The 18878-nt window shown below is 39.7% G+C and overlaps 1 protein-coding gene and 1 pseudogene across 5 annotated transcripts in view; one reads left to right on the forward strand and one right to left on the reverse strand.

The window, feature by feature from the left end:
* The window catches only part of ELOVL7 (ELOVL fatty acid elongase 7), a 112328-nt gene that overhangs the window by 42253 nt on the left and 51197 nt on the right, over positions 1–18878 (forward strand). For 3 of the 5 annotated variants that reach the window (XM_030927967.1, XM_030927970.1, XM_030927966.1), the window contains one exon: positions 14787–14837. The exons of the other annotated variants lie outside the window; for them this stretch is intronic. The gene's annotated coding sequence lies outside the window, so the exon portion shown is untranslated. The remainder of the gene's footprint in view (positions 1–14786; positions 14838–18878) is intronic. 5 annotated transcript variants of the gene reach the window in all.
* On the reverse strand, positions 11475–18792 carry LOC104681648 (annotated as a pseudogene).

Raw genomic sequence — 18878 nt, forward strand, 5'->3', positions numbered from 1 at the left:
TTAAACAGGTGGTTCTTTTTATTTTAACCAGTTATTTTTATTATTGAGTCTGTCCAGATAAGTTATTTATAATGGACATTACTGAATTTTTAAAATGCCGATTACACCCAAATATTGTGCACGTTTAATAATCAGACACCAGATTTTTAGCTCTGTACTCCTAATTAAGGGACATGTGGCCTTGCCTAGCCCTCTGGTGATAAGTACTTCCACTAGGAAATGTAGAATAGGTAGAATTGTGGTTCCCTAAAGAAAAGGACATAAAGGTAACCCGGACGGAACCTTGAAGTTCTGAAATTTAATTGCCTAAAATGTTCTCCTTAGATGTGAGAGAAGGAGAAATCAGGAAAATTAATTATCGTGGGGGAAGGGCTTGAATTGAAGCTTTACTTTAGAATTTAACCCTGGTTTGAAATTTTCCATTATATGATCTTGGGTTATCATCGATGGAAATGGTAGAAAACTTCAAGGAAAATAAGTGAAATTTTCAAAGTCAACATTTTCTTAGACCTTTTCAGCTGATTGTTTATTTTTCTATGAATCCCTATACATGGTTGTTTCCCCTCCTCTTGAGATAATCTAAATATAAACCAGCCACTTGATATAAATGAAAAAAAAAAAAAAAAAATACATCCATGAAGACAAAGGTTGATGGCCTTTGTGTGAGTTATACGGGCCCCAGTTGTTCAGTTTCTAATCTTTTATTCTTGGTATGTCATTATTTATTTATTTTTATTTTTACTTTTTCCATTTCCCCTTTCAGGAATATGTCATTATTTATTAGTCTAACAAAATGTAGTGGGAAAGAGGAAGGTGCCTGCTACTTATCAGAAAATAAGTCAGATGGACTACTTGAGAAAGACACTGAAGCCAATAAAGAGAAACACTGAGAATGCCCAGTATGCTAATGACTATACTGTCTTCTATACTATATATAGTACTATATATATATATATATATATATATATATATATATATATATATAGTATGTGCATATACACACACATACGATATAGTATTTTTTCCTTCTAGGTATGAATGATCATAGTTCAAATGAATAAAATGCAGCTAATTCACAAAGTTTTGTTTTTTTTTTTTTTTTTTTTTTGAGACGGAGTCTCGTTCTGTCACCCGGGCTGGAGTGCAGTGGCCGGATCTCAGCTCACTGCAAGCTCCGCCTCCCGGGTTCACGCCATTCTCCTGCCTCAGCCTCCCGAGTAGCTGGGACTACAGGCGCCCGCCACCTCGCCCGGCTAGTTTTTTGTAGTTTTTAGTAGAGACGGGGTTTCACCATGTTAGCCAGGATGGTCTCGATCTCCTGACCTCGTGATCCGCCCGTCTCGGCCTCCCAAAGTGCTGGGATTACAGGCTTGAGCCACCGCGCCCGGCCCAACTGACCTTAATGAAAACGCATTCCTCAAGTTTTTGAGAACCAATCTGAGTGAAGAAAACCTTTTGAGAATATCAAATACAGCCTCTCAGTAAAGGGCAGAAGCACAAATAGAATACAGTTAGATAACAGAAAGCTGAGAGGTTGACCTTGTCGTGTGAGTTATTTACAGATAAATATACCTTATTTACTTATTCTTCTAAGTTAAAATTGAAACTGACAAAATTGGGCCTTCTTACTGCCCAGTAGAGCTATGAGAATTTCTTTACTGATTGATGAATACCGTGGATATTTAGTCCTTGACTCACCTCTCCTGCGTCAGTACTGTACACAATACAAATTTGCTTAAGAAACCCTTCCACCCTACCCTACAAGAACTTACAAAATTCTAGGTGAGGTGAAACATATCTGCAAATGAAATGCAGTATAATGACTCCCAAATATAGAGGTATGTGCAGGAGTTAGAACCAAAATATTAATAAACTAGTGTGGTATGGATGTCCAATGAATCAGATCAGATGCCAGCCCTGAAAAACTGTCCTGCCTGTCCTAAAGCACAAGAGTGGAATATCAGTACTGGTTACATATAATGTGCTGCAGGATTGCATATTTGTATATTTTAGTAATTATTGATTCCACTGAATAATCATGTATAGGTAATGGGCTAATCTATCTTCAGTTTTGAATAAAATAATGTTTCTAACATGAATTCTCTGTAAAAGCTTTTTTTTTTTCTCTTTTGAGATGAAGTCTCTCTCTGTCGCCTGGGCTGGAGTGCAGTGGCACGATCTCGTCTCACTGCAAGCTCTGCCTCCCAGGTTCAAGCCATTCTCCTGCCTCAGCCTCCCGAGTAGCTGGGACTACAGGCATCCGCCACCACACCCGGCTAATTTTTCTTGTATTTTTTTAGTAGAGACGGGGTTTCACCGTGTTAGCCAGGATGGTCTCGATCTCCTGACCTCGTGATCCGCCCGCCTTGGCTTCTTAAAGTGCTGGGATTACAGGCTGAGCCACCGCGCCCGGCCTTTGTAGAAGCTTTTTAAACAGAAGTTTAGATAAGCAGTGGGATTAGAAAAATCCACATGAAAAGCCTTTAATAAATGAATGAATTCACCATCTCCCTTTCCCTTCAGTATGAGATTCCAGTGTCCATGTCCTCACCCATGAATGGGAAATGAAGGTGTGTGTTAAGTATTAAAATATAACAGGAGGAAGATCCTAGGGGTACTGCCTTAAACTGGGCCAAACTGCTTCTTTTGTTCTTCTGCCCACAAATGTTTTCCTTCATACTGTAAGAAATGCTCCATTTTCTTAAGTACCTAAAACATTCAAAGATTCATTTGTGTTAACAAGCATTGTCTTAAAAAACAAAACCAGAAAATCATAGTGCTGTGTTTCCCTAAGTGTGGTTGAAGGACCACCTAAATGAGATTGCCTGTGGGGGAGACCCTGGAAATATCTTTCACCAAGTACCTCAGGAAAGCCTAATGTACATTCAAGCTTCAGAATTAATGATGAAATTACTTTATTTCCATTATGTAGCCAACATGTGTTGCAGTTTAATAAACTGACTTTTTGTTGGTTTGTCTGAGGATAGTTAGGCAGTTGTGTACTTGGGACATTTTTGGTGGATTTAAGGCCTTGATGGATTTAGGACAGAATGAGATCCTGGGTGTACGGGATCTCCTTCAGTCTCCTTATAAAGTTATCTCCTAATAAAGTTATCTTGATGCCCCAGGAAAGGTGCTCTCCTTCCTTCTGTTGCGCCGATCATCTCTCCATTTCTCAAAACCAGAACTCCAGCTAAAACGTACTCACACAGTGGGCTAAGTCAGTGACTGTGGCTTATCTAGAAAACTACCTATTATGCTTTTGTTTCAGTGAAATACTTACTGTGAATTTCCAGCTGACTGAAATGCAAATATGCTTTAGAACCCTAGCTGGTTTAGGTTGAGTGCAGATGCTGAAATAAGGACTTTATCTTGCGTGCCTGCTTTGCATTTGTGGCCAGTGGAACTTCACTTGAGGCTATGATTTCTCTATTTTCCTACTTTTTTCTGATTTCCTGTGAAATCAAAGCTTTCGCCTTAGGCATATCCATAAACACTCATGCAATTTCAGCTTCTCCTCTTCCACCAACTTTTCTTGGCCTTACAAATGTATTCAGGATGTTTTCGTCCTTGAAATAAATCTGTCCTTGTCTCTACTACCTTCTTTCTTCCTCCTATAAATAAGTACCTTGAGTAACTGGATCATAGAAAGGGAGTGATCCCAGAAGTCGGTTGAGCTGAGTGTTGGATGCAACTCTTTCTTGAAAAATCCTTCAGAACTTCAGTCATCACAGCTAGACAAATTCTAGAAGTCCCTCCAGTTCAAACCTTCCTCTGGGATGAGTTTATATTTATCAAGACAAGCTACTTTCAATGCCTCCTCACTCCTTGGAGCCTAGGTTTGATTTCTGCCACCCAACTGTGTATTATACTGTAGAAGTTTGTAAATTATTAGCTAGTTTCATAATTCAGTAGGTTTTTTCTTCATATTCACTCAACACTGAAGAACTAGTGTTCTTCTTTAGATTCTTTGACACTACCAATACCAGTTGTCATCCTTAACATTTTCTTTTTTTCGTTTTTAAACATTTTAAAATAGAGTTCACAGACATACACAGAAGTAGATTAATACCCATGTACTATCATCAATCATTCTCAAAAATTGTCAACATTTCACCAGTCTCTTAATACTATTTTTTAAAGAAAAAATCATTTTGTTCTCATAACATTTCCATCACCCTCCAGAATGCTCTTGTGCTGTGCTTTGTAATGAACCCCCCTCCATCCTCCAACCCCAGGCAACCTCTGACACGTTCTCTATCTTTATAGTTTAGCTTTCTCCAGAATTTCATAAATGAATTTTATAGTATGTATTCTTTGGAGTCTGGCTTATTTCACTTAACAGAAATACAATTCAGATTCATCCATGTTGTATCAGTAGCCTTTTTCTTTTTATTGCTGCATAGTAATTCATTGAATGGATATACCACAGTTTGTTTATCCATTTATTAGTCAAAGAAAATTTCAGTTTATTATTTTGGGTGACTATGAATAAAGTCACTGTAAACATTTATGTACAAGTTTTGGAATGAATATAAGTCTTTCTCTTGGGTTAATATTAAGGGTAAAGTTGCTGGGTCATATGCTAAGCATATGGGATTTTAATAAGAGTTGTGTTGATCAATTTAGGAGAATTGATAACAATATTAAGTTTTCCAAACCATGAACATGTTATCACTTACCATTATTTAGGTTTTCTTTGATTTCTTTAATTTGATGTTTCTGCATAGATGTATAAGAATTTTTTTCTTGTTCTTTGAGTTCATCAATTTAATCAGGATTTGTCTTGCTATTGATTGTTATGCATCAGATTTTCTTACAATTTTGTTTTCTCAGTCTATAGAGTCAGTAGGAAATTATTTTTTGTTGTGTATTTGAATATGTTACTTTTTCTTTTGTTGAATCCTGTACTTTAGAAAGACCAATTACCCTTGTTTAGGATCATCTTTGCCCTCCTTTTTTTTTTTACATATATATTGCTTTAACCTTTATCATTTTCATTTGAATGCTTCAGTTTTTCTTCTATACCTAGAAATCACTGCTTGACTCTGAATACTCTGTTTCTGGCTGTTTCTGATTTATTTTTTAGTGTGCTAATGATGCTTCGGTCCTCAATTTGTTTCATTGGTTCTACAGTCTCCCATTTCATTTTATTCTTTTATCATTTTATGAATACATGTTTTTAACTCAAAACACTTCTGGAGAATTTCCTTTTGTTCCTTTAGTTACCTTTTGTTGTTCTTGGTTCTTTTTTGTCTTCTGGGTCCTTTTTGCTTTGCTTTCTTTCCCCTTACAGTTTATTTGTAAAGTTTTCCAGTGATTTTTTTTTCATCAAATGAATATTAGGGCACCTCTAGTCAGACCACATACTTGCTGTGATACAATTTGGGTGCTTTGCTGTCTCTTTCCCTCAGTATTTTTGAGCCAGTTTGTTTTTTCTCACTGAGCAATAGTTTGAGGGCTGATAACTTCAGTTCATAGTAATTTTTTCCTGTAGCCTGAGGACATGAAAAGTGAAGGAAAGAAGAATTCAGGAACCTGCGTTGTATTTTCACTTTTAAGTAGTTTTCAATATTCATACCAAGATTCATTCCACCTCATAGGTTGCATCCCATTCCCTTTAAGGCATTTTTATCTGTTCACTAGTATATGGAGTTTCCATAATCAGAATCAATCCTGTTGTTCCATTCACCACCTGGAGAAAAAAAAAAAAAAATAGGATTGTTAGTCCATTTGCTTCTGCTCCGATGTGGGGTTGCTTGTGAGGATTCTCAGGCTCTTTTGCATCCCCAGTGCAGCTGGAGGAGGAGGCCATGTTGGGTTAGGAACCCTGCCATATCGTAGATGCCACTGTGCTCCCAACCCTTTCCTGGGCCACAGTGTTTTGCAATTTAGAATATTTGTATGTAGCCCTTCCTTATTTGGTTGCCTCTCTGAAATTTTGTGGGCAGTTTTTCTTTTGACCATTTATTTTTCTTTTTTCTGTATTTGCAGCTGCTACCAATACCAAAGTAGAAGCTCCCTTCTGCAGCTCTCTGACTTGCTTCTTCATGTTTGTCCCTGGATTCTCTTTCTATTTCCCCAACATGGGTGTTCCCTAAGGGGCCGCCTTCCTGTGAACATAAAGATGGCAGTTCACAAGCCAAGGAGAGAGACTGCAAACAGTTCCTTCAGCCCTCAGAAGGGACCGACCCTACCAACACTTTGGTTTTAGACTTCTAGCATCCAGAACTGTGAGACAATACATTTCTGTTACTTTTTTTTTTTTTCATCATTCTTTTTCTTTTTTTTGCAGTACTTGAAGCTCCTACCAGGCAGCTTCCTTCTGCACCTTTCCGGCTGTTGCTGCTTTAAATTTGTCTCAGCTGCGCTTCCTGATTCCTAAACACCAGTGTCCCCTAAGTGCTACCCTTTGCCATGTCTCCTCCTATATTATTTCTCACAGAGATTTAGTCTGCTCCCACGACAATGATTGCTTCTCTTTATAGGTAACCCTGGCCTTAATCCTGGGCTCCGATTTTGGATTTTTCTTCAAGTTGAGTGAACATCTTCACTTTGGTGTATTAGTTTGCTACAACTGCTGTAATAAAGTGACATAAACTAGGTAGTTTAAGCAACAGATATTTAGTACCTCATAGTTCTGAAGATGAGAAATCTGAAATCCAAGTGTTGGTAGGGTTGGTTCTCTCTGAGGGCTATGAGGAAAGGATCTGTTCAGGCCTCTCCCCTTGGCTTATAGGTGGGTGTTCTTCCTGTGTGCTTGTCTATGTCTGAATTTCCCCTTTTTATAAAGACCCCTGTCATAGTGGATTAGGGACCACGCAATGACCTCATTATAATTTGATGACTTCTGGAAAGACTCTCCAAATAAGGTCACATCCTGAAGAACTGGAGGTTAGGACTTTAACATGCAAATGTTGGTAAAACACAATTCAATCCGTAACACTTGGATATTTCCTCATACCACACATATTTCTTGCTACATGCCAGGCGTTGGTCTAGGCCCTGGGAACACGGAGGTGATGAGGCTCAGTCTCTTTCCTCTTCATGAGTAGAAAACATAAGAATAGATTTGCAATACTGTATACAGGAAGTGCTCTCATAGATGAGAGATTCTTTTGAGGATACCTTAGTGGCACACCTGGCCCTGACTGGCTGAATCAAGAATGACATCTCAGAGGAAGTGATGCTTATGCTGGATCCTTCCCAGTAGGATGCAATAGTGTGTAATTGCTCTCCCTGCTTTTAAACCACACCCTTAGTTACCCAGCCCTGGATTCCACCACCCAGTCAGTCTTTCCAAAGCATCACTTTGATTAAGACATTTCTCAGTTGAGAAACCTGTAATGACTCCTCATGGTCAACAGAACTAACTCTAAAAAGAAATTATTTAGCCTGGCTGGCCTTTGGTTCCTCCAGAATCAGGTGCCACTGCTGTAATCTACCTTTCCTGTCTTGATCTTCCTGTTGTTTCCATCGTTAGCCCTGTATGTTGCCAAGTGTAGCAACAAACATTTTGGAAACACATCTGCAACTTTTCATAATCTCATGAAGCCAGGATTTTTGTTTTGTTTCCTACTGTGTCATTGTCACCTAAAAAAGTATTTGGCCTATAACATATACTTCAGAATATTGGTTGAATAAGCAAATGAATTTTCTCTACTTGCAATGCAGGCCTCTCCTTTCTCTCAGCTGTGCACATTTTTGCCCTATTGAAATTTTATTCTCAAGGCTCAGCTCATGTATCCTTTCCTCCATTAAACGCCTTTCTTCTAGGTCACGTGTGGATACAGATGTGACTCTTCATTCCTAAAGACTTTTGCAGTCAGTGTGAACTGTTTGCATGCCCCTGCATTCTGCTTTGCATTGTAGAAATCTGAGTAGGTACCTTTTCCCTGCCAGATTCAGTTGTTTGAATTTAGGAATCATATTTTAAAAATAATATTGTGTCTTGCTTAGCACTTCTTGTACAATAGTAGATGCTCAAAAGTTACTTTATGTTTGAAGAGAAAATGAATGAGAGGAGTATTTTGTATTTGTTTCAAAAAAAGTGGGGAAGAAGGCCTAAGAAATGGAGCATTTGGTCTGTCCCTCTTGCTTTCCCTTATTTTTCTGAGTTTACAACATTTTTAAATTCATTCAGCAGATATTTGTTAAGCACCTGTTCTATTCAAGACTAGGACTATTCAAGTCCTAGCGCTTAAATTACAAACAAGAATTAAACTGCCTTTGGGGTACTTATCACTTCTTCTGATAAAGAGACTTCCCAGTTGGTCCCAGTGGTCACTATCATCTGTACAGTTTTTAGGATGCTTTTCTTTACTCACATTTATTCATCCCAGAGTCTAGACTCTTTGCACATGTTGAGGCTGCCTGAGAGTAGGGCCCTTGTCTTTATCCTCCCATTCCGCACTGCCTAGCACTGAGCTTATACTTGATGGTGACTTCAGTGGGTCCTTTATTTCACCTAAAGATTCTCTGACTCTTTTCTAAGTTTGCCTTGTCTCTGCAATTATAGAATGCTGAGTTAGGACCAGAGACTTAGGAAGGATACTGATTATTCAGCTTAGATTGAGAGGCCCTCTATTATCAATAAGAGTAAAAATAAGCGCAGTAAGTAGCACAATGTTTAGCACTCGTGCTAAGGTTTTTACATGAATTGTATTTGCTAGTGGTTCCTGTTGCTGTATCACTGGCTTCTAGGACTCCTTCATTTCTTACAAGTTATCATGTAAACTAGTTGAGGTTGGTGAGTAAACATCTAGTTTGTTTGCCTCTGCTCAAACTCAAGAGTCATGATTATACTGAAGAGCTTGTGCCAAACAGAAATGCAATCTGAATTACTTTGGTGGGTCATGCACATATGTTATCCTTTCTAGAGGCATTTAATTCTTAATAAATCCCTTTATGAAGGGAAAATGAGGAAGTGAAAATTGAGATGAAATAATGGAGTAGTAGGGAGTGGAAAGGATGGTAAAAATACTTGTTTGAGGTTCTGTTTGACATGGAAATGACTACTCTTAAACCTGATTGAAAGACAGGCCTGAGTTAATTCATATAGAAAATGTGGTAATATGTTCTATTATTGGGGGATGGGAAACATCTATTTTATTTAAATATGTTGTATACCTGTCAGAACAACATGAGTTCATGGAAGTGATAAAACAACAATTACAAGTAGTAGCCCAACCCTAGGCTCTCTGTGTTTATAGGTTTATAGTGTGTTATCTGTATCAAAGAGACAATGGCACAAGATACTTCTAAATAGCAGATATAAAATTCACTAACAAGTCTTATATGGTGTTGCAAAGTATGTTTATCAGGTATACTTAACATATTCACTTATTGATCATGCTTTGTTTAAACGAAAATCAAGATTAATTTAGCCTGAGCACCTATCAGAGGAAAGGTAGAGATCACTTGGATAGGCTCAGGCTGTAAGCTTCAGTTTATATTTGAAAAGACACTGCAGGGTAATCTCTGTGTCACGGCTACAGGCAGCATTGTCTCTCGACCTTCCTTCTTCCATGTGAGCTAACCACTCTTCTTCCTTATTCTGGGATTCTCCTTCCTCCCTGAGGTCATGTGCTTCCGTTTGTGACTTACGGGGTGGGATGGGACGGTAAAATATAATGTAGATTAACAAAGAAATCACTGCAGTCCCAGTGTTTTGTTTTTTGTTTGTTTGTTTGTTTTTGTTTTTTTTTTTTTTTTTTTTTTTTTTTTTCAGTGCTTGGTTTAAATGTTGGCATGTGATGCAATTCTGGGAAGGAACATTTAAGGGCCTCTGGAGGAGCATTGAGAAGGATTTTGAAGCTCCTAAAAAGAAACACAGAGAAAATTCTCTTTCACTGCTCTAAATAAAGGTATATGAGAATGTGCTATTTGGAATGGTTGCTACTATCTTTTTCCGTAAAAACAACAAAAGAGAATTTTGCCAACTCAGGAGAACTCACCTATCTTTGGACTTCTTATACCATGAGAAAACATATCCTCTTACTGGTTAAGCCATTTTGAGTTTTCTGTTACTTGCAGATGAAAGCATCTTCCCTGATTCTGTAACATTGCCATTTGAAAAACAGAAAGTTAGGTGACTAGTATCTTTAACGTTTCTCCATCAGTTTTGTTTGCCTAAATTACAAGGCTTATGGTCTAATTTTCTGTAATTTACTAAGATATAAGATACAGTAGGTAGTGATTTTCTCTTTCACAGATACTTAAGAACTTTAAGCAATCGTCCCTGATATAAAATGTTAGTTTACATCCTGGATATATGTGCTGATTCAAACATCTGTCCCCATATTTCACATCTCTCATGAGTTCTTTTGAAACCCCAGATTAATCTTTTCCAGCATTGATTGCACCTCCTATTCCTGCCCTTCTTGACCCAGAAGCCTTATCATTCCTGAGTGACCTTTTTTTTTTTCCCCCCAAGCCAAACTGTATCCAGCTTTATTAAAGATACTTTCCATAAACAATCATGGTATTTCAGGCAGGACATGGGCAGACAATTGTTAACAGTATACAACAACTTTCAAACTCCCTTCTTCAGTGGACTACCAAAAATCAGAAAGCCACTATAAAACCCAGTGAAGTCTTCATCTGATGCTCTGAACAGGGAAAGTTTAGAGTGAGGGTTGACATTTCACATTTAGCATGTTGTTTAACAACTTTTCACAAGCCGACCCTGACTTTCAGGAAGTGAAATGAAAATGGCAGAATTTATCTGAAGATCCACAATCTAGAAATGAAACCACTGCTGTTTTGACAGGTGGCATCACTGGAAAGTCCAGATTGCCTGACACACTAGTAACCAATGACTAGCGGTCAGGTCCCAACAGATGTCTGGGCTTAAGGGAGTTAAGTCTGTGCTGAAAGATGGAAAGGGAGAAGAGGACATAAAAACAAATTTCTTTTTCCATACCACAAGGCTTTTGTGCCAAGGTGGCCATGTGTGTCAAAGTCAGGGACTTCCTCCTCCTGGGAACCTAGAGGAAGTCTCTCAAAACTGGAAGGGAAAGGTGTTTTCCCCACATCAATCCAGCTTTGAGACATTCTATTAGTGACATATGCCCCTTCCCCCAAAAACAGCAATGAAGTGTTCTGTGTGCTAACAACATAGCTTAAAAAAAAGTAAAACAAAATTCTGGGCCGGGCACGGTGGCTCACGCCTGTAATCCCAGCACTTTGGGAGGCCGAGGCAGGCGGATCACAAGGTCAGGAGATCGAGACCACGGTGAAACCCCGTCTCTACTAAAAATACAAAAAATTAGCCGGGCGCGGTGGCGGGCGCCTGTAGTCCCAGCTACTCAGGAGGCTGAGGCAGGAGAATGGTGTGAACCCGGGAGGCAGAGCTTGCAGTGAGTGGAGATCGTGCCACTGCACTCCAGCCTGGGCGACAGAGCGAGACTCCGTCTCAAAAAAGCAACAACAACAACAACAACAACAAAAAACCCCACAAAATTCTGCATTTTTATAAAACCTGATAAAAAAATATTATTTCAAACTGTACAGTCACCAGAAGTACACAGTTATCAAAAATGCACACACTTCACTTGGCATCTCCAGCACCTGCAGCTTTCTGTGCCTGGTCTGTTTTGGCATCTCCATTTTCTGCATGGTTATTCCCCTCCTTGCCAGCATCAGTTTTTCCCTTTTTCCTTTTGGGTACCTTCTCTCCCTTCTTTGCAGGGGCCTTTTTAGGCTTGGGCTCTGGCTTTGGAGGAGCAGGTTTAGCAGACGACCTCGCAGATCTTCTCTGTGGTTCGTCCTTCACCTTGGCTTTATCTCCTTTAGCATCCCCTTCAGCCTTTCTCTTGGGCGTGGTGGCGACGGGGGCGGGACTTAGGTGCTGGACGCGAGATGCAGCCTGCGCAGGTTTTGGTTTGTCCGGGGGTCGTTCTCGCCTCTTCCTTCTTCACACTGCTCCGACCTTCTTTAACTGAATCCTTTGTCACGTATTTTATGCCTGTTGCTCATGTTGTCATGGGTGTTGTCATGTCTGAGAATGATTTATGAAGCTTTAAGAAAAGATTCTCAAACCTGGGCCATCAGAATTTTCCCAAACATTAACTGAATCCAAATCTCTCTCTGGGTGATTCTGGTTTTCAACCATGTTTAAAAACCACTTACATAAGGGATATAAAAGAAAAATTGTACTGACCCAATCCCATATCTAAAGTAAATGGTTTTAAATCTCACTTGACAAACTCACAAGTCTGTATTAGAGTCCTCCAGAGGGACAGAACCAATAGGATATATGTATATATATAAAAGAGAGTTTATTAGGGAGAATTGGCTCACAGGGCAAAGTCTCACAATAGGCCGTCTGCAAGCTGGAGAAAGAGAGAGAAGCTAGTAGTGTGACTCGGTTGAAGTTCAAAAGCCTCAAAACTAGGAAAGCCGACAGTGCAGCCCTCAGTCTGAGGTGAAAGACCTGAGAGCCCCTGAGAGGCCACTGGTACAAGTTCCCAGAGTCCAAAGGCCAGAGAGCCTGGAATCTGACATTCAAGGGCAGGAGGAGATGGAGCAAGCGTCCTGCAAGGGAAGAAAGAGTGAACAGACTCAGCAAGCTGCTTATCCTTCCTTCTGCCTGCTTTATTCTAGTTTGTTCGGTTTTTTTTCTTTTTTTTTCTTTTTTTTTTTTTTGAGACAGGATCTCGCTCTGTCACCCAGGCTAGAGTGCAGTGGCACGATCATGACTCACTGCAGCCTTGACCTCCCATGCTCAAGCCATCCTCCTGCCTTAGCCTCCTGTGTAGCTGAAACCACAGGTGTGCGCCACCATGCCTGGCTAATTTTTTTATTTTTATTTTTGTAGAGATGGGGGCTTACTTTGTTGCCCATGCTGGTCTTCAACTCCTGGGCTCAAGTGATCCCCTTGCCTTGGCCTCCCAAGTGCTGGGATTACGGATGTGAGCCACCACACCCAGTACTCTTTAGGGTTTTCTAGTTGTAAGACCCTACAGGGAGACACATTAACTTCTTCCTTTCTGATTTTGGATGCCTTTTTATTTCTTTTTTGCATAATTGCTGTGGCTAGATCCTCCAATACAGTCTGCCTTTCATATCTGTAGGGGATTGGTTACAGGACCCTATACCAAAATCTGAGATTGCTATAGTCCAGGCCAGGCACAGTGGCTCATGCCTATAATCTGAGCACTTCAGAAGGTCAAGGTGGGAGGATCACCTGAGCCCAGGAGTTTGAGACCAGTCCAGGCAACACAGTAAGACACCCATCTCTACAAAAAATAAAAAATTAGCCAGGCATTTTGGCATATGCCTGTAGTCCCAGCTACTCGGGAGGCTATAGTGGGAGAATTGCCTTAGCCCAGGAGATTAAGGCTGCAGTGAGTTGTGATCATGCCACGGCATTCTAGCCTCGGTGACAAAACGAGACCCTGTCTCCAAATAAATAAGTAAAACATTTTTTAAAAGTAGAATGCTTAATGGTATAGTACAGTTGACCTTCCATAACTGAGGATTCCACATCACCAACAGTGGATTGAAAATATGTATAATTGGCCCTCTGATTTCATGGATGCAGAACCCATGAATATGGAGGGAAGACTACTATGTTGAATAGAAGCGAGGGCTCAACAAAGAGGTCATTCAAACACACAGTGAGATGGTTGCCACCCGCAAGCCAAGAGAAGAGACCTCAGAATGAGACCTTATCTTGCTGGCACCTTGATCGTGAACTTCCAGCTTCTGGAACTGTGAGAAATAAATTTCTATTTTTTAAAATAAAAAACAAAAAAGTGGTGAGAGTGGGCATCCTTGTCTTGATCTTAGAGGAAAAGCTTTCAACTCTTTCCTGCTGAGTATTATGTTAGCTTTTTATATATGGCCTTTATTGTTTTGAGGTTTCTTCTAAACCGAATTCATTGAGTTTTTATTATAAAAGGAGGCTGAATTTTGTCAAATGCTCTTTATGCATCCATTGGAATGATTATGTGGTCTTTGTCTTCCATGTTATTAATGTGGTGTATCACATTTATTGATCTGCATGTGTTGAACCATCCTTGTATCCTAGGGATAAATCCCACTTGATCATAGTGAATGATCTTTTTATGTGCTATTGAATTTCATTTGCTGGTATTTTCTTGAGGATTTTTGCCTGTGTGTTCATCAAGGGTATTGGCCTGAAGTTTTCTTTTCTTGTAGTGTCCTTGTCTGGCTTTGGTATCTGGGTAATGCTGACCTTATGAAATGAGTTCTGAAGTATTCCCTCCTCTTCAGTTTTTTTTGGAAGAGTTTGAGAAGAATCACTATTAGTTATTCTTTAAATGTTTGGTAGAATTTAACAGTGAAGTTTTCAGGTCCTGGACTTTTATTTTATGGGAGGTTTTTGATTACTGACTTGATCTCCTTACCCACTATTGGTCTGTTTAGATTTTCTCCCGCTTCGTGATTCAATCCTGGAAGGTTATATGTTTCTAGGAGTGTATCCATTTATTCTGGGATATGTTGGTGTACCATTTTTCATAGCAGTTCTTATGATCCTTTGCATTTCTGTAGTATCAGTTGCAGTGTCTCTTTTTTCATTTCCAATTTTATTTGTTAATACTCTTTTTTTCCTTTGTCCAGCCAAAGGTTTGTCAATTTTTTTGAGCTTTTTAGATAACCAGCTATTAGTTTTGTTATCTTTTTATTGTTTTTCTAGTCTTTATTTCATTTAGTTCGACTCTAATCTATATTATTTTCTTGCTTCTGCTGACTTTTTCTAGTTACTTGAAGTGTAATGTTAATTATTTATTTGAAGTTTTTTTTCTTTTCTATTATAGGCATTTAAACTTCCCTCTTAGAACTGCTTTTGTGGCATCCCATAATTTTTGGTAAGTTGTGTTTTCATTTTCATTTGTCTCAATATTTTAAAATTTCCCTTTTGATTTCTTTTTTGACCATGAGTTGTTCAAGTGCATGTTGCTTACTTTCCATGTATTTGTGAATTTTCCACTTTTCCCCCTGTTACTGATTTGTAGTTTCACACCATTGTGATAAGAAAAGATGTTTGATATGATTTCAGTCTTCTTAAATTTGGTAACACTTGTTTTGTGGCTCAGTATATCATCTGTCATGGAGAATGTTCTGTGTACACTTAAGGAGAATGTGTATTTTGCTGCTGTTGGATAGAATGTTCAGCACCTGTCTGTTAGGTTCATTTAGTCTAATGCGTACTTCAAGTTCAGTGTTTCCTTATTTATTTTATGTCTTCATGATTTATGCAATATTGAAAGTAGGACATTAAAGTCCCCCTACTATTGTTGTATTGTAGTCTCTCTCTCCTTTCAGATCTATTAATCTTTGCAATATTTTTGGTGCTACTATGTTGGGTACATATATATTTATAATTGTTATATTCTCTTGATGAATTGACCCCTTTATCACCATATAATGATCTTATCTTTTGTGACAGTTTTTGACTTAAAGCCTATTTGGTCTGATATAAGAAAATAATTATTTTTTTACAGCTTTATTTTTATTTCAAACTTTTATTCCTTGGGGTGGTAGAAAACTATTTTCGTCAGCTTTAATCTCTAAGCACCTCCCCTCCGACCTCAGCAAGTTAAAAAAGCTTATGTAGTATCAAGGTAATTGGGAGGAGGAACCCTTTAATCCTCCATGTTCTCTGTCTACATTGCCATCCTTTGAGATATTCAGGGTCCCATCAGGTCTTTGGCCACTTGTACTTGCAGATCCGAAGAGATATATGTTGTTTCTACTTTTATGACTCCTTCATTTTCTATGGCTCTTATGCAATACTTCTGTAAGCCCAGAAAATCTGAAAGGTTTCTCAGTTAATTTAGAAACTTTATTTGCCATGGTTGAGGACACACACCTGTGACACAGCCTCAGGAGGTCCTGACAACATGTGCCCATGGTGGTCAGGCACAGCTTAGTTTTATACATTTTAGGGAGACATGAGACATCAATCAGTGTATGCAAGAAATACATTGGTTCGATGTGGAAAGGCGGGACAACTCAAAGCAAAGGCAGGAAGACTCGAAGCAGGGAGGGGGCTTGCAGGTCACAGATAGGTGAGAGACAAAGGATTGCTTGCATTCTTTTGTGTTTCTGGTTAACAAAAGAGGTAATCAGGAACGCATTTATCTCAGTGAGCAGAGGATAACTTTGAAAAGAATTGGGGGCACTTTTGCCCTAAGCAGTTCACAGCTGCTTTTTCCCTTTAGTGATTATGGGGGCCCAAGATATTTTCCTTTCACACTTCCATGCCTATTGGGGGTGCTCAGAAGTCCTTATACTGCTCTTGCACCAGACTGGAGTAAAAGAAACTTTCAGTGGCTGCCTAAAGTCCAACTGGCCACCTGTCCCAGCTCTGCCTAGGCAATAGTACCTGAGCTCTTCTGTTCTTGCCTCTCGTTTTCCTACCTGGCACTTCCTCAGGGCTTATTACCTTTCTCTCCGGGATCTGTACTAATTCCTTTCCTCGGACTCTCCTTCCCTCGAGCCTGAAGGATGCTTTTCCGTGCCAGGACGCATGGGCACCTCTTGTCTCTACCCTGTGTTCTGTATGACTAAGTGCCTACGCTTTTGTAACCCAAAAGCTACGATAAAACTTTCTTTGCTTTCTGCTGTTCTCTTTTATTTCCAAGGCAGTGTTAACAACCTATTCAATGGAGAGAAATGGCAAAAAGAGAATGGAGGGTGATAAAATACCAAGGAGAAATGTGGGTTAATAAACATGAACCATCAAAACAAAACACAAAATCCTGTGTAGTAGGTGGAATGGACATGTATTTTTGCTTCTGTAATGTGTGTGTGTGTAGTATGTATATATTGTCGCATACACACATGCGTATATGTTACAATTAACACATTTGAAAATTTGTCATTTGAAATAATTTTTCACTGAGACTGTTCCACATTCTAGGTTTGCTTCCTTTTAATTGGAGTTATAATAAGTGATAATTCCAGCAGATAAACTATTCTGCTGGAATATATACATCTAATGAGTGTTTCCTCAAAAATATCCACCTCAGCCTACTATATATCTTTTCCACTAATATTGCCAAAGCCCCAAACATTTCCCAAGTTTTTTTGGAATTGTTCTTGTTTTATAAACCATGAGCTGAAAATGTCCGTAGTAAATTACTTTCTCATTAAACCCAGCTTTATTCCCCATCCTTTCCCACCTCATTGATAAAAATATAGCTTCACTTGATCCATTTGCCTCTAAACCAACCTTAACTTTTGATTAGTTATGAACTTGTTGTATAGAAGCAGTAAGCCAAAATTTTTCCTGCTTTAAAACCATTTAAATGAAATTCCGAAAAACTCTGAAGTTGATTTTTAAAGAAAAGCTCAAAAATTGTTTTAATGACTGTATCACTGACACAAATGTATAATTGCCAAAGTGATTACTCTGAAGCAAGCTTTTATTTGAATGAATACATGTTGGTAGCTTCCTTTAGAACAATAGTTCTCAACTTGGGAGGATTTTGCCCCACAGGGGACGTTTGTCAATGTCTGGAAATGTTTTTGATCGTCTCAACTGGGTAGGACTTGTTCCTGGCACTTGTGGATGGAAGCCAGGACTACAATAATCAGGACACTTCCCCACAACTAAGAATTGTCTGCCCCCAAATCTCAATACTGTCGAGGTTGAGAAATCCTGCTTTAAACAAATAATTACCTTATAGTCATCCCTCATGTTTTGATATACTTCAGAACTTCTGGTCACTTTCCTTCAGCCTCACGCCCTCTTTGAGATTTTGTTTCTGCTAAAGTATAAAGGGTAGGGACAAGACTGGGGAACCAGTTCCAGTGAGAAAACAGATGAGGAAGGGAATACTAGGAAATGTGTAGAGTAGTATCTAGGTGGAAGTTTCCCTAGCAACCTTTGATTGCTTTTTGATGGATTTTTCCTGCCTAAGATGGTGGGAGTAGAAACTTGGGGCCTCTGATTTTCTAGGGTCATAACCCAGAGAGAGACTGTCTGTGCAATACTGTTACCGCACATGGGTCTTTGTTCTTAGAGCTCCCAAGGTAGTGGCGAGTGCTCCCAAGATGGCAGCAAGCCTTTTGTTCTCTGACCTGGGGTTCTTGGCCTCACGGATTCCAAGGAATGGCACCTTGGGCCACGTGGTGAGTGTTATAGCTCTTTTAGAAGTCATGAGTCACAGAAGAGAACCGTGGAACCTAGCGACTAATGTTCAGCTTGGTTAGGATGAACCTGGGCACTTAACCGTGCAGGAACAATGGCAAGCCTTTAGCCCGATGGGGAGTGGCAATGGGCGCCTCACTGGATCAGAAGCACAGCCGACACCCTGCAGGATCCGTAGGGGTGGAAGTCAGCAGCCAGTCCGCAGTGTCAGCGTTCAGCAGTGGTGGATGGCGAGCGAAAGCTCAGCTCAAGCTGGAACAAACACAGACCAGAAGAGAGTGCAGTTGCAAGATTTAATAGAGTGAAAACAGAGCTCCCATACAATGGGAGGGGACCCAAAGGGGTTGCCGCTCCCAGCTCCAGTGCCTGGGTTTATATCCCGATCATTGTCCCTCCTCCTGTGCTCTCAGGCGATATATGATTTGACTGTTTCTTTACCTCCTGCTTTTAGCCTAATTTGTATTTTAGTGAGCCCTCTTTACTACCTGATTGGTTGGGTGTGAGCTGAGTTACAAGCCCCATGTTTAAAGGTGGGTGTGGTCACCTTCCCCAGCTAGGCTTAGGAATTCTTAGTTGGCCCAGGAAATCCAGCTAGTCCTGTCTCTCAATACCTTCCTCTTGGAGAGGCTTTCACCACCTTGTGGGCTGTGATCCCACTGCCCCATTCTGACTCACATCTGGACTTCCCTGTCCCTATCTAATCAGTCACACTTAGCTGCCTTTGCCTTTTTATTCTCCACACTGCTCTTGC

Source organism: Rhinopithecus roxellana, chromosome 3 (genome assembly GCF_007565055.1).
Source record: "Rhinopithecus roxellana isolate Shanxi Qingling chromosome 3, ASM756505v1, whole genome shotgun sequence".
In the NCBI taxonomy this organism is placed as follows: domain Eukaryota; kingdom Metazoa; phylum Chordata; class Mammalia; order Primates; family Cercopithecidae; genus Rhinopithecus; species Rhinopithecus roxellana.